At 39.9% G+C, this 15124-nt stretch overlaps 1 protein-coding gene across 10 annotated transcripts in view; it reads right to left on the bottom strand.

Moving 5' to 3' along the window:
- Window positions 1-15124, bottom strand: part of THRB (thyroid hormone receptor beta) — a 177829-nt gene that overhangs the window by 131650 nt on the left and 31055 nt on the right. For 6 of the 10 annotated variants that reach the window (XM_030008212.2, XM_030008208.2, XM_030008213.2 and 3 more), the window contains exon 2: window positions 365-394. The exons of the other annotated variants lie outside the window; for them this stretch is intronic. The gene's annotated coding sequence lies outside the window, so the exon portion shown is untranslated. The remainder of the gene's footprint in view (window positions 1-364; window positions 395-15124) is intronic. 10 annotated transcript variants of the gene reach the window in all.

Genomic DNA, 15124 nt, shown 5'->3' with positions numbered 1-15124 from the left:
TTTCATTTTCCAACTACAAAAAAGTTCTCCTTATAAGTGAAGATTTTAATTGACTGAGTAGAGAAAACTATAAAGTCTGCTGAAAAATAATTACCTGTAAATTCCTTATAGGCAAAAAGAAGTTTCCGAATCTATGCAGGTATCTTGTTTTGATTAAAAGACCAAATAGTGGCTTAGTAACAATAAAAAATAGTTAAATGGTGTTACACTCATTCTGCAACACTGTCTCCTTTTCTTTTTCTGCTTTGACATACTGACCCACACTATGTCTAGGATCTACTCTGAAATGCTGAGCATATTTGTTAAAAATTACCTCCAATTAACTTGAATATCTTACTAAAGTGGAATAAAAAAAAAATCTTACCTTCTTAGAGCTTCATGTTCTGTTCTTTCACTGAAAAGAGTAAAGAAATCTGTATTAAAGATCCATTTGCTAAGAAGTACCTTCTGAAGTTATTATTTAAGTTTCACTTCAATTAACACCAAAACTATGGGATTCTTTTTACATAACTGAAATAAATTTTCATTATTTTGGAGAGTTAATCATTCTCAACACTCTGGGGTGGAGGCTTTTATTTATTTACTATCTTAACTAGCTGTTCTGAACAAACATTTCAAATGCTTTGGAAATATCAATAGAAACAAATGATCTAGTCAATTCATCACCTAAACTGCAGGCTGATTAGGCACACTTTATAGGCTTATTTTCACTGCAAGCAGTATTTTATGACCAGTATTTGTATTGCTATTATTTTTATTGGACACTTAATATTTTCTATTATAAGATGGACTTGCATTGCAGTACGCCCATTCAAAGAGTTTCCCAGCCTGGAAGGTTTTTTTAAAGGCAGCTATTTTCTACTCAATCCCAAAACAGGTAGGGTCAGCAGTGGCTGTAGAAGAATGAAAGCATCAAGCCATTTCATTAAACATGTGCTTCAACTAAGCCATTCTAAATGGCACATTTGCCAATAGCTTACCAATGTACATCACGAAATTTGAAAAACAAAAAAGCTTTAAGACTATTCTGAAAAAGTTCTGGCATGACTCAGAACAATCAATGATTTCTGAGGCTGCAAAAATATTAATTAACCTTTCTTTACTTTGGGACTTTTGTTCAGTCCTTTACAACCAAGGAGGACTATTTGCAGGCCTCAGCATTACAATTTGGAATTGGATTCTGGTAACTCTGAAGTTAAATGGGAAATTTTTGCCACTAATATATGCAAGAGCAGAATCACAATTTATCTTATTTCATTTTCTCAATTAGCACAATACACAGCATGAAATAGAAAACAAAAAGCCAAATCTAATAAAATCTGACAATTATTAGTGGTATTTATTGAAAAGCAGAGAAAAATCAAGCTGAGTCACAGGCAAAGCATCTCAACCTCTAGCACTTTCTGTACACTTCATTAGCCATCAGTCAGTACGGTTAGAAATTTACAGATGAAGGGAAAACAAGGAGAGACCTTGTTCATCTTTGCCAAGGACGAATTCGAAGTTTGGCCTCAAAGCACGTGATCAATGCAATGGTTGAAGACATGAATTCTCTGCTCTACAATGAAAATACTGTGTTTTGGGGGACAGAGGGGTTAATTACAGAATCTTCTAGGAATGGCTGTGAATCCGCCAATCTAAGGGAAGCGAAGCTTAAGTGGAAGTGCCTCTTCCCTTAATTTAGAGTATGTTCACCTGGTATTTTATGAGAGACCTATAAAATGAGCCTACTTCAGAAATGGAACAGGTAAACTTAAAAAGAGACATTCCTGAAGTGCAGAAATTCATTAGATTAACCATCCATTTTGAGAAAAGGCACGAGATCTCATTTTTATGAATCAGCTCATCAGAGCTGACATTTGCAATGTTTGATTTCCCACAGTGGAGTATCTGTACACATACACCTTTAAAGGAAGAGGAGTAACTATGAGGTCACTTCATTACTTAGTATAATCTATAAAAACCTCACAGGTGTAATTTTCTACAGCTCTTTCTGATAATCAGCTATTAAAACATGCATCAGCACCAGATGACTTCACATTTACCTGTCTGGCTTTAGGTGTGGGTCACCCACAAGGGATAACTTAAGAAAGGTTTTGTATGCAGGAATCAAGGGACAGAACCAGTAGGTACTGTATCATTGGATGCTGCACAGGGTTTCAATAGGATTGAGTGGGACTTACTACAGCATGAGCCAAATTCTTCTTACTTTTCTCATGCGAAACACCCATTGAAGCTAGCCAGAGTGCAACTGAGGATATATTATGTCTCTGATTCTTTATTACTCACCTGTCCCAATACTAGACTGGTCCACAGCACAAAGTTTATGGGACCAGAATGGATCTTTGTGGGAAGGGAAAGGAATATCTTACAGGATAGCCTGTTTTAACCACAAAGCAGGTACAGAGGCAAGTCTAAGACTAAAAGTCATCCTGGACTTGTGACAAGAACCACAGCTTTTGAGGCAAAGTATTTCTATGCTAAAAACACTCACAGCACAAGCTGCTTTGAAGCATATTTAACTCATCCTACGTACTTTTAAAAGAAGAATGAAAGCTGACTTTGGCAGGGTTTATGACTCCTAGAAAAAAAAAATCCTAGCATGCTTAAAGAAACAGTTTGCGTAAGTTTCCCTTATCTGATCTAGCTGTTGATAACAGGACAAGCTATAATGAGGGCCACGAGCACCTGCCGTCATACATTCTCATGGGCTCTAGCTTGATGGTCTCAGTAGACATTTGTCCAAGAGGACCATGTCCTAGAGAAAGAAGGGCCCGTTATTGTTCTCCATCAGGTAGCAGGAAGCTTCCCTCTATCTTCAGATGATCTGGCTTCTATCCAAGCGGAGATAACCTCCACCCCAGCGTGCCTGAAACCCCACTGGGTAAGTAGGGCTCCAAGCGTTCAACGGTCCCTGCAGAAGACTTGTCAGGTTTCCTGCCTTATCTGCCTCTGACAGCTTGGCAAAGAGTTTCACGTGGGCTCTCTGCTTTCACATAAAAATACAGTATTTCCTGTTAACTGCTTGCACTGCTTTCATGCTTAATGACCTCCTTGCTTAGATGGAGGGGAAGATCTCTACCAAAAAAAGTGAAGACATTTGCATTGCAATATTCAGATGTGTCATTTTTCTAAGCACATGCCTCTTTACAGTAAAAACTGTACTTGTTGCCAGTCACCAAATGTGTTAACTTTGGATGTACTCCGGAGGGATTCTAGCAGACTGCCTCAAAAGCACATCACTACAATTAAGTTAAACTAAGCAGACAACTGTCCACACTCAGTGACAAAGGCTCTGTAATTTCAACAAGGTATTTACCATTCTCCTTTCAATTCAGATACAAAAAAAATCATAAATCTTTTTAAGCTCCATGTTTTTCAGAACTCCTTATGAATCAGTTTTGTAAATACCAACACTCGAAAAACCTACTGACAGATACTGCTTTAACAACGTACTTTGCTACTGATGCTGTTCGTGAGTCTGTTTAAAGAAGACTCACCACCAACTCCAGTCAAACCACAGAAAACCACTACTGCCAAATTGATTAGACAGCAGAATAGATATAGATGAAAATTTCCTCCTTTACCAGACTTAGAAAATTCTTGACTGCATGGAGTTGTACATATAAAAGCGTTCCTTTTTGTTTCAGTCATTATTATTTCATCTTTGCTATTGTATGCTGTTTAGCAGAAATTGCAAAGCTTAAGATACACCAACATACCTTGCCATTAACCAAAACATGGGTTTGATGCCTATAATGAATACACCCAATTAGCTAAAACAAGTTATTTCCAAATGATTCAGCACTTATCCAGTACATGGTAGGAGAAAAGGCATTCAGGTGGACTTCATCAAATCTAGATATAAATTACATATTCTGCCTAAGTCTTTGAAGAGATATCACGTTAGGGATGAGGGCACTACTTTTCTTCTTATACATGTATTATTATCCAACAAAATCCCATTCATCCTATTCAAAATTACTTTTAGGCTCCTGAAATCCATCACAGACATCTTCATTTAGAAAGAAACAACTAGGGGGAAAAGTTCTTTAAAAGTTATCAAAAGATGCAATTCTATTCTGTCCTCTAGACAGATGCACCATCACCGCAGAATTTGCTTCAGTTTACTTTTGTAGTCCCCACAGGATGCTCTAGTGTTCAGAGGTCCACAAGGAGACTGACTGAGAAAAGCAATTACAATCTCCTTTTTCACAAAAGATCACAGAAAGCCAACCAGGCCTGGAAATGCCACCGAGTTCTCATTCCAACAGAGCCAAGGAAAGAAAAAGAAAGAGGTGGGGGACCAAGAATTCCCACCAGGAGATAAATTCATTCCTAAAGCCACTCCAGTAAGTTTGGCTTTCAGTTCTGCTGTTTAGCAGCTCCCAGTAAGAATTAAAATGCACATCACTGAAAAAAAAAACAAACCCACAACAACACAAAACCAACCGAACTCAGAAAAAAACCCAAACCAACACAGAAAATGTTGCTGACCTCCCTCAGCAAAGCTCTTCCTCAAGATGCAATGAACTCTGCTGGCATAGAAATGTAATTTAATTCTTCCTGCCCCACCAGTCTTGACACAAGGCCATTTGATTTCACAGTTCCAGCACTCGCAGTAGTTAGCAAGTTGTGCCATGCACTTTGTAGAGTGAAAAGCCATGACTGCAGCATGCCAAAGTCTAATCTGTGACAGGCATTTTCATTTCTGAAACTCTACACAGCATGGCTTGGATTGTTTGGTGCTTCCTTGGGGAGACTCAGTCTCTTCGCAAGGCAGTAGATAGGCCTGTGTGCACAGTCTGAACTCCGGGGCCTACAGATGCATCCTGAACATGTTTACTACCAGTACAATGCTAATCATAATTATCATGTGGGTATACGCTCTCTGCAGGATAGAAGGCTAGAAGAAAGCCCATGTGTAGATTGGACAGCAAACACAAGATCACAGCTGGAAGGCAGAAAACACATTAAAAAGTTCCATATAAAGCGTATGTAGAGATTAAAAACTGACCATTGTTGCCAAAAAACTGCATATAACCCCACCCACAGCTATACATGCCTACACATAATTGTCAACTGCAAAAGGAATATGTGGTCTGGTGCCCCACCGGCATGACCAGTCACAGAGCCAGTCTCATGTCTGGCCTTCTCCCCGGGGAAGTGCCGAATGCCCAGGCACATTCCTCTTTCTTCACCCACCATTCATTATTGCTGTTGATGACTGGCTGTCATAGAAATCATAAAGTTCAATGATTTTTTGGAAGCTACTCCTCCTCCTGGGTCTAAGAAGTCTTAGATTTCAGCCAGGTAGCTTGACTCAACTGTTCAGAGGATGAATAAAGAGGAAACATAAATCACCATTGCTACTGTTGTATGTTTGTTGAGGCCATCCTAAGGAGCTAAAAACTCACAGCTGCTTTACTGAAAATGCTATGAATACACTGTCCAGAAGCTATTATCCTCTCCAGTAAATGGTGAGTCCATAGACAGTAATGTCTGTAGTCCTGTTTTGGCAGCATTTCCATTACAATTCCCTGTTTTAATGAAGAAGTAACAAGATTAAAACATACTTTGGCTAGTAGACCTTCAAGTTCTAATACAGTACATTTTATTTACATTATAAATGTTGATGTCACAATTTTCCTCAACTTAAAAAAGGACAAAGATAAATTACTTTTAAAAGAAAACCTGTACCAAAGATAATTGTTTCAAATCCTCAGACTTATTTCTCTACTCTTTTTAAAAAAATATATTATTTGTGCCATTAAAAGGAAAAGCTAATGTATTATTGTAACATAGGGATTCACAGAATTCAAGAGAACTAAGCAGATCTCAGAAAAGGGCAGCTACTCTCTCTGTGCATAACACAATCATACGCCCTAAATTATTTTCTCCCTCTGAAAGGTATTTAAGGATGTCATCTCTGTAGAGCCTGGCCCAGTGCCACCGAAAGTGCAGTGATGCACATTGTAGTCAATGAGAAACCTTCCATTTCACCTTAGGCTTGAAAACCTTGTCTAGAATCAAAACCCCAATTATGAAAGGCGTCAGGATGTTGAAAACAAGCCTTCATACATATTTTTGAACTATCAGCGTTCATCACATTTCCCAGTATTGCCCAAAACTTCACAAAAAACTAACAGTAGTCAAATCTGAGGGAAACCCTCAAGCTTTAAATGCAACATATGAAGGTGGTGAAATGGAAAGTTTTGGGGACTCAGGGGTATTCATCTCACATGTGTTTAACCATATACTGCAGTTACTGGTGGAAGTCACCACTTCTGAGACTGGTGGTGCAAACAGCACCCTGCAATTTTCTCCTTTCCTCCTCCAGCTTACTGAAGAGGAACCCAGAGAGAAGACAAGCTGAGACAGCCAAAACAAGGTGAGACACTTCACCCTTAGATTCAGACTGTTTTACACCAGATGCCTCATTTTAATCACTGTCCGTATGTCTAAGTAAGCATAAACTACAGCAGAAGTAAGACTTGGACCTTCAAACCTTGCATCAGAAAGCACGTATTTTTCTGCTTATAATCACCCCACTGACATGAGAATGATTATGGTTGTCTTAATTGCCCCTAGTTTGTCTTCTATGGGATGGCAGAATTAAAAAGGCAATTATCTTCAAGGATGAATGTACAGTAAATATTGCTGCACAATATCCCCAGCCAGTGAATGTTGTTATTGAGTCCTGGAATAAAAAATGACAGACTTTGTTATGTTACCTTTTCCAGGGTGCCAGTCCCAACCCATCGCAGAGCTTAAAGCCTGGCTGCCTCCAACTCATGATACATCCAGAACGCATATTTTTTCCCCAATACTTTTTGTAATAACTAAGTTGGTGGTGCCATGTTCTGCTTGGGATGGTGGATGACAACCATCACATCTGCACACTGGAATGCAGTTCTCATGGTAATTCCATACAAAATTAAAGCAAGAAAGTTCTATGAAAGCAGAGTTTTAATGCATGCATCTAATGGGGAAACAAAATTACAGTGAACTAGTCTGTAGTACATTACCTGCTTTACCTTCGATTTGAAGATTTTTTTTTTTCTTACATTTCTTTCTTCTATTTTTTTCTATCTGTATGGCATGTGCCCTCATTTAAGTCCCATGTATAGCACATGTCCCAGTAAATCGTCCCAATGCAGTTCAGAACTGTGGCACAAACTGCATGATTTGAGCAAGGAATATGTCCTTAAGCTCTGCATACAATTGAAAGCTATGAAATACACCCTAAGAATAAATAAATAAAATGGAAATCTGCCATTTGAAAGTCAGTGAAAACAAGCTTAGAGAGGAGAGTAATTTCTTCTTATTTATGATACAGTAAAGATTTTAAGGAGTACTGTACAACACCACTGTATAATCATCAGGCCAGCAATTCTGTTGGAAAGTATTTTTCAAATGGCAGTTTTGGTTGCCTATATAAGAAACAGACAATGAAATAGAAACCGGTATTTCTAAGAAGGGCTTTGGAAAATGTCTCCCTATGCCCAGTATATACAGCAAATATAAATCTTCAGTAAAACACAGTTACGTTTAGGTAGTGTCTGCAGCTGCCTAACTTCTCTTCATCATTTGTGGAGAGGTGGTGGTAAACACTGCTCGTGACAATGACATAATTTGCTAGTGATAACCAACTATGACTAAATTCAAAATATTATTGAATCAAGATTTTCTGGCTAAGCTAACAGGATAAAAGCCTTAAGAAATGATATTTGCTTTATTTTCCGGAGCTAAGGTCAAGCATGCTGAAGCTCCACGTTTTTTTTGAAAGGTGGAATTGGGCTAAACTCCGATTAGGGGACAAACTGACAGATTTAGACATTTGTTTAGTAACTCTGTAGTAATGTATCAAAGCCAATCTGTTGCGATTGCCTTTTATGTTTATTTCTACCATAGGAGATCAGAAAAAAAAAATCTATCAAAGTACTCCAATTCAAAACTGCTATCAAGCACATTGAAAATGTCTGCATGCAGAACTAGCAGGAAAGGGGAAAGTGGTATTTTCCCCATTTTGGATGCTCCACAAAACAGGCTTCACTTAAATTTCTGTACTTTTAGAAAGACAGTGGTATTTGCTTGTTTTCCCCCCCCCAGTATATCACAGATAATACTCAGCTGCTGGGTTTATGAGGTATTTGCAGTTGTAACTCAACAAACAAATCCTTTGTTACAAATAGAGAACAAATAATAGGGATTTACAAAGCTGTAATTATACTGAGAGGTTTTATGCATAAGGATGTATTAAAAGAAATACTACACGCAAAATAATTTTTTTTAAGAAATCCTCTGAGCATTATCCCCACTTACACTAAGGATCCTTTTATAACGTTACCATAAAAGGGATTTTAAATGCATGTCATCCCTAAAGGATGCCTGCAGTCTCTGCCAAGTTGTCCTACGTAGGCTGAAGTTGGTAGCGTATACCTGTTTTATGGTTAGCAAATGATGATAAACGAGCAGAGCAAACTTTGAGCCCAAAGCGATAAACCACACTAAAGGTAGATGATGTACTCCAGCAACCAGCCAAAGCATGTCAGCTGCTGCGAAATGAAAGCAGAGACCAAAAAGTGGTGCCTGCAGTCCCCACCAGCCGATGCCAAGCAGCCGCACGGTTGCATGATGAGCACGACCAGAACAACTGACCAATGAGCCCACGCCGGCTACAGATCAGGCCACCGGCACGAGAACGCCACTGCATCAGCTGAGCAACACACCACCGAGGACAAAGACCACGTTCTTGCTTTTGCGCTGCTCCATCTGGTCAAGAAAGGCACGTGGACACACAGGAGTGGGAGGCCCTGACCCACGGTGGATGCAGCCAGTATTTTGGATCTCCTGTTTCACCAGCAGCCTCCTGAGGACAGGCGCTCCCTGAGCACCAGAGACCTGTGGCTGGCTGCACCGCATTCCCCAGGGGACCCGTACCAGTGACAGCTGTGTCTGAGGATGCTCTGAAGCAAACCGCCAGCCAGCTTGTCCCAAGACTAGAGAAACACAAAAGCAAAGATGACTTCAAGCATCCCACTGTCTGAGGATGTGGTTAAAGAGGATGTCAGGTTTCACTTCAATATATTCCATGAGCAGAACATAGCTGAGAAGTTATTTTACAATATGGTGCACATTCTTTATTTAGTTATCGATGGCTACCACAATTTCTGTTCTTGTTAAGTCAGGAACATTTCTACGTCTCCTCACAATAAAACATTGAGGTGGGAATCACAAACAAAGTCAAAACATTTTGTATAAAGTTATCCGGAGATCCTTTTGATCCTACTGGCCTATTGTCAAACTAAAATAGGACAATCTGACTGTTATTCAAGAAACTACAGTAAATAAAACTGGAATTACTTCCCCAAACCTCTTCTCTAAGATCAGTGATTCATTACCATGGTTTAAATTTTCTAAATAATTAATTATTGGTGGGCAGTAGCATGCAGAATTATGTATTGGGTTTTTAAGGTTACCCTTCAACACACCAAAACATATGACAAAAAACCCACTAGTTTATTGCTAATTGCTTTGATGGAGACAGACACTATGATTAATTAGATGGTCAAGAGAAATCCAGATCCAATGCAACAGACATCAATACCACGAGTAATGTGTCCCCCATATAGAACCTTTTTTTCAATATATTAATTACAATGTTTTGACTTCTGGCACTGATCCCTGAACCAGACAGGGCTGCGGGAAGGCAGTGCGTCAGGAATGCGCAGGGAGAAATAAAGTGGTACGAGGCACGTGCAGCAAACCCATGGTGCACGGGGGCTGAGTGGTCCTGATTTGACAGGAGGGAGCAATGGGTAGCATCACCTCCACTATCCTTCCACATCATCGTAAAGCTGGTGGCGAAAAGAGATGCTCAAAGCCCGCTGGTAGAGGAGAGGGGGAGAGAAGCAACCCAGAGAGAATATGGGGGAGAGGCAGAGGTTCACAGTCTTCCAGCCTGATCACTCTGATGTGTGATTCCATGTCCATAGGCAATAGTAGACACAAAATATCCTACTATCTCTTTTCTCTAATTTGTTCAGAAAAGGCTTCCATACTTGTTTTGCTTCCTGTTTACAAGGAAGGAATTCTCTTCTGCAAATGTATCAGAAGTACAATATGACAAAGCAACTGAATATTGCAGCTAAGCTACAATGGAGTAGAAATCTGCATTTTTCATTTTACAGACCAGAAGAGCTTTTGTTCCATGTAATATTTCAACACTGTTTGGGTTTTTTCATTTCAGGATCGATCTATGACTTTCGTATTTGGGATTGGTCATATGGACTATGTAATGGAAAAGCTCTCTAACTTATCTGAATCATATTTTTTTTTTGTTCTCCTGTGGTTCCAATTGTTCATCGTTAATTAGATCCAGCCATAACATCTCATTGTGCAAAAGGCATACTCTGTTTTAATCAAAATCTTGGACGACATTTTGGATGGCATCTTTAACAACTTGGACAGAATATTCTGTGGTTTCCTCACCGATGAAGAATCAAAATGATTAACTATGAACATGTTTTCCACCAAATGCTGACAGTTATTATCAGGTTATTTTGATGAATATCTGCCTGTTTCGTGGAACCATTTTAGATTTCCTTGCATTTTTTACCTGGTTTCTTCACTCAAAACTATAATGAACTGTAAACCTGTCCCATAGGATGCATCCATGGTAAACTCCTAAATAATTTTTTAATTTCTCGTTCTATGCTATGCTGAAAGTGATGCTGTAAACACAAAAGATGACTGTGATAGTCTCATCTATTTGAAATCAGACCTTTTTATTTACGACCTTCAAATTATTTTCCCCATTGTTTTAGCAGTGAAGAGAAACAGCCGGCGTTTGTGAATGAAACACGCCAACAGGCTCACGCTTACGGACTGTCTTCGTACATGTATTTTGGTGACAAGGTACCAATTCGGATTGTCCTCACAGGTATTTACTGATGACAAAAATCTGAAAAATGTCTCCTTGGCAGGAATAAACATAGCACTCTGCTTTTTCCTATCAATATATAAATTGCCCTTCAGTGGCACTTTTGATTTTGGTGCTGCTGTTTTGACAACGCTTGCTAGGTTTTACATTTTGCTCCATAAGATTTACCCATTTCTTTTATGTCAGGCCACTCAGCAACTTCTTTCCTGCTGCCTCCCCCCACTACAGCCCCAAGGAATCACAGACTGACAAACTGATGTTTGCTGTTGCCTGATCACCTGTTTGTAGCAGCTCCATCACCAACTAAAAGCAAAAAAGGAGAAATAGCCACTAAATCAGTCAGTGTCGTTAGGACTGCAAAGAGAAAATTACAGAGGATCCTATTATCCAGCTAGAATTGTCTAGAGTTTAGGAAACCAAGATCATAATAGCTTATAGCTATGCAACTACACCATCTGCCTGACTGTAGTACACAAATTAGCAAAATCTAACACGGTGTCTAGCCATCAGTTATTCCTGCTTGCCTTCCCTTTGCAAGAATACAGGCAATAATGCAATTGTTTTATAATAAATTACATTATATCATAAATTATAATATCATCACATCACATTGGATTATGTAATTACAGATAGATGTAAGAATTTGTTTGCTTTTAATCTTCTAACTTTTTCAAATTATGAAAAGCTTTCAATCACAGCCTGAAAGGAAATCTAATAAGCTATATTTGCACATACGAGTGGTGATTTTGGATGCCTGGGCATTTCGCTGACAAACTGAAATGTCTTTAATGGAACCTTGTTTCCAGTAAGAACTGAATACCATCTTTCAGATGTTTTAGGTTATGCACTCTAAAACGGCCTTAAGCCAAATCATGAGTCACTTTTGAAAATTTAAGATGCTGTATCTAGTATCAAAAACCAGCAAAAAATACATTCTTTAACTATTATCAGTGCAGCATCATAATTTGGAGAAAATGAAAAGCCCACTTTGGTTCTTTGGTTGACTTCTTTCCTAAAACAAAACAAAACACCACAGCAAAGATTTTCAAATTACAAGTTTAAAAAAAAACAACAAAAAAACACCAAAACACACACACACAAAAGCCTCTTTCTTAAATGGGCGAAAAAAGTCGTATTTTAGATTTCTCACAAATTCAACAACTTCTGCCTGTATTTTAGAAGAAAAATCAAAATAGTGGTAACAAAAGCTTGTCTACTTTTTTGATGTGGTGGTATGTATGCCACATCAGCCCACTTCAAACACTGTGCCTCTAGGAGTTTAAACTAAACTTACCATATTTCTACCACTGAATATAAATGCTAAGAGTCAAAATCCCCCAAAATTTACCCAGCAAAACTATCACAAGTAGCAGTTCACCTGCACAAGGCTTGAAGAACTGACATTTCAAAACTCTTCAATTCTGCTTTACCCCGGGTTTGTGTATGACTGCTTCTGTTGCACAACACAAAATCCTGCATTCATGTGAAAAGGCACTGGAAAGCAGAGACTGGTGGCACAGCAGCCCGTTTCCTTGTTGCACAACTTTTATATTCGTAATTCCTAGCAAGTTCTGTAAAATGACTGACAGAAGTGACTGACAGACATAGGCTTTCGGGGAAAAAAAAAAATTCAAGGTAGCTGAAATTGTGTTGGTTTACAGCACAGAATACAGCAGCTCTATATGCCAGCACAGCACGAAAAAACTCAATTGCTTTTGATAGACAAGCATTTAGTGCAACTAGTATGATCTGCAGTGACATTTCCCCGTCTATTATGTAAGCCGAAAGCTAAACTTCTGCTTTTATACAGTATACTGCCTATCTCCAACACAGTGCCTTATCAGCTTTCTCTCCATTTTTAAGATAGTTTACTAGCACAAGAAGGGGGACTTACCAGACTCTTGAAATTCCTTCTAAAACTCCTGTTTTCTTCCATTCTGTGTTTATGTTGCCATGCAGACATCAGTTCAGCATGGCTCATATTCTATGTCCAACAACCTCCCCGAGAAGTTTAACTCTCCACAGAAAGTAATTTAAAAGTTAAAGAAAAAATCTAGGAAATTCCACAAAGAAAAGGTGGGATTTCAAAAATCAAGGACAGTCAATCCATTTACCGGTGTCATTCCCTAACACCTCTTTTTCTAGGTTTCAGGAAAAAAAGTGAAAAAAAGGAAGGAAATGGGTAGTTAGAGACATCACCATTTTTATAACCCAGGTGTCACACAGAACATGAGAATATTTACCTTCGTGGCAGCAATTATCCTTGGAAAGATTTTAAAAATGGCATTCAGCAGCAGACTTAGAGAGATCAGGAACTGCCCGCAGAAAGAGCAAAACAGGTAATGACAGACCCACTCTAGTAAAACATCAGTTTATCACGCCAAGATACTTAAATTGATAGTTAATTCTTTCCCAATCTTTCTGTCCATCTACTGTTCTCCACCTCAGTGCTGCCGCCGTGTAAAGCTGGTATCTTAATCCTAACCGTTTCAAGGTAGCCAGCTCCAACAGACCGACTTGTTTTCAATGTATTTTGATAGACAAATAAAGCTCTCTAAGTGCCGACAAGTCTGCATATTTAAGATCCAGTACTCAAAGAAGCGAGTGATTAAAATCTAGTGATTTTGCAAGGCAAGTTCATAAGGGCTATAAATACAGCACATAGCATCAAAAGAGCTCATCAGCCAGACATCTGAGTACCAGAAGGAGATGCAAAGCATGAAAGAAATCAGACCTTCAAAAACAACATACCATATTGATTAGGCAACACTGGAAGAATGAGTCTTACAGGAGGCACTTTATTGTGTATATATGCCAAACATGTTTATGATTTCTCTTAAAAGACCGATCTTGCCTTATCCTGATATTAACAGATAGTCGATGTCATGCCTGCTTTCCCACACTGTGTATCCCACAATAAACAACGCTGCCTGCATTAGACAGAGCGTCCCTTCCAGGTACGTATCGCCTCCTGAAAGGGTACTAAAACCATCCTACGCCGACGTTTTCAGAGCCGGACCTCTGACGACTTTCCCAACCTGAGGCATAAGCACACAGCACATAAGCACGGACGGCGCTGCAGAGTTTGCCGGGCTACCGACGGGCGCGAGACGGCCGCCGGCCGCTCACCCAGCTCCGCAGGCCGCGATGCAGCCTGGAAACCCCCCTCCCTCTCGAAGAACGGCACGCCGCTGAAGCCACCGCGCGCGTCTGACGGCAAGCCGCCTCCGCGAGAAGCCTTCTGGCAGGAGCGCTGGGGTGGACTGAAGGCGGCGGCGGCCGCCGTGCTAGGTCCCGGAGCACCCCGGGGTGCCTCACCTGGCGGTATGGATGCCCAGCTCTCCCCTGACACAAAACCCTCCGCAGACAGAGCGGAGCACACGAGCGTGCCTGTGAGCTCCCCAGGACAGGATCAGAAGGTGGTGTGGAAAAGCATCACACGAGGAGGACAGAAAGCCGTGAAACCGCTAACAGACTCGCTCAGAAACCTCATGACGCTCATGCAGGGAGCAGTGACAGGAATTTCATATACAAAATGTACCATCTACCCTATACCAGACAATGCTCTCAGTCTTCCGCTGAGATTTCGTACAGGGGCTGAGAAGACTGCCTATGCCCACCGGCTGGAGAGGACTGTGAAACCAGCAGCGGTCAATGCTCTGCCCTTTTTCAGAAAATAGATGCTGAATGAGACAAGCAATGGGAAAAAAAACCCTTAAGCTGTCTCAGTGTAAAGCGAATTTTTTTCCTCATTACGGCACAAAAAAACATGTCGGGGCTGTATTTCCATTTAGTTTTCTTTGGGTTTGCTTTCTTCTTTTATTTCAGACAGGTCTCAAGCTAGTAACGCTGAGAGCAATCTTTTATTTACCTGGCAGACCCCAGCTGTGGGTAAGGTCCTCACATCACAGCAGCGCTACTAACATTTTTTGCTCTAATTATTTTTGCCCAGTTTTCTATTCTGCAGGTCAAAAGCAAAGAATTGCTTCAAACACTTAACGGGGGTGCCTCCTCCTAAAAAGAATAATCCAGAAAAACTGCAATTCAGAATTAACAGAGCCTCAGGTCTTTCCTACAGAGGCATTTTGAGTCCTATAAGCAGAGGACAGTTTTTCATTTATCAGGCAGCAGAAAGGGAAGGGCTTTCCGTCAGATGATTTTGAAATTCTTGGTCAAAGG

Source organism: Aquila chrysaetos, chromosome 3 (assembly GCF_900496995.4).
Source record: "Aquila chrysaetos chrysaetos chromosome 3, bAquChr1.4, whole genome shotgun sequence".
NCBI lineage: Eukaryota > Metazoa > Chordata > Aves > Accipitriformes > Accipitridae > Aquila > Aquila chrysaetos.
The sequence above is the reverse complement of the archived record's forward strand: the minus strand, read 5'-3'. Positions and strand labels throughout refer to the sequence as shown.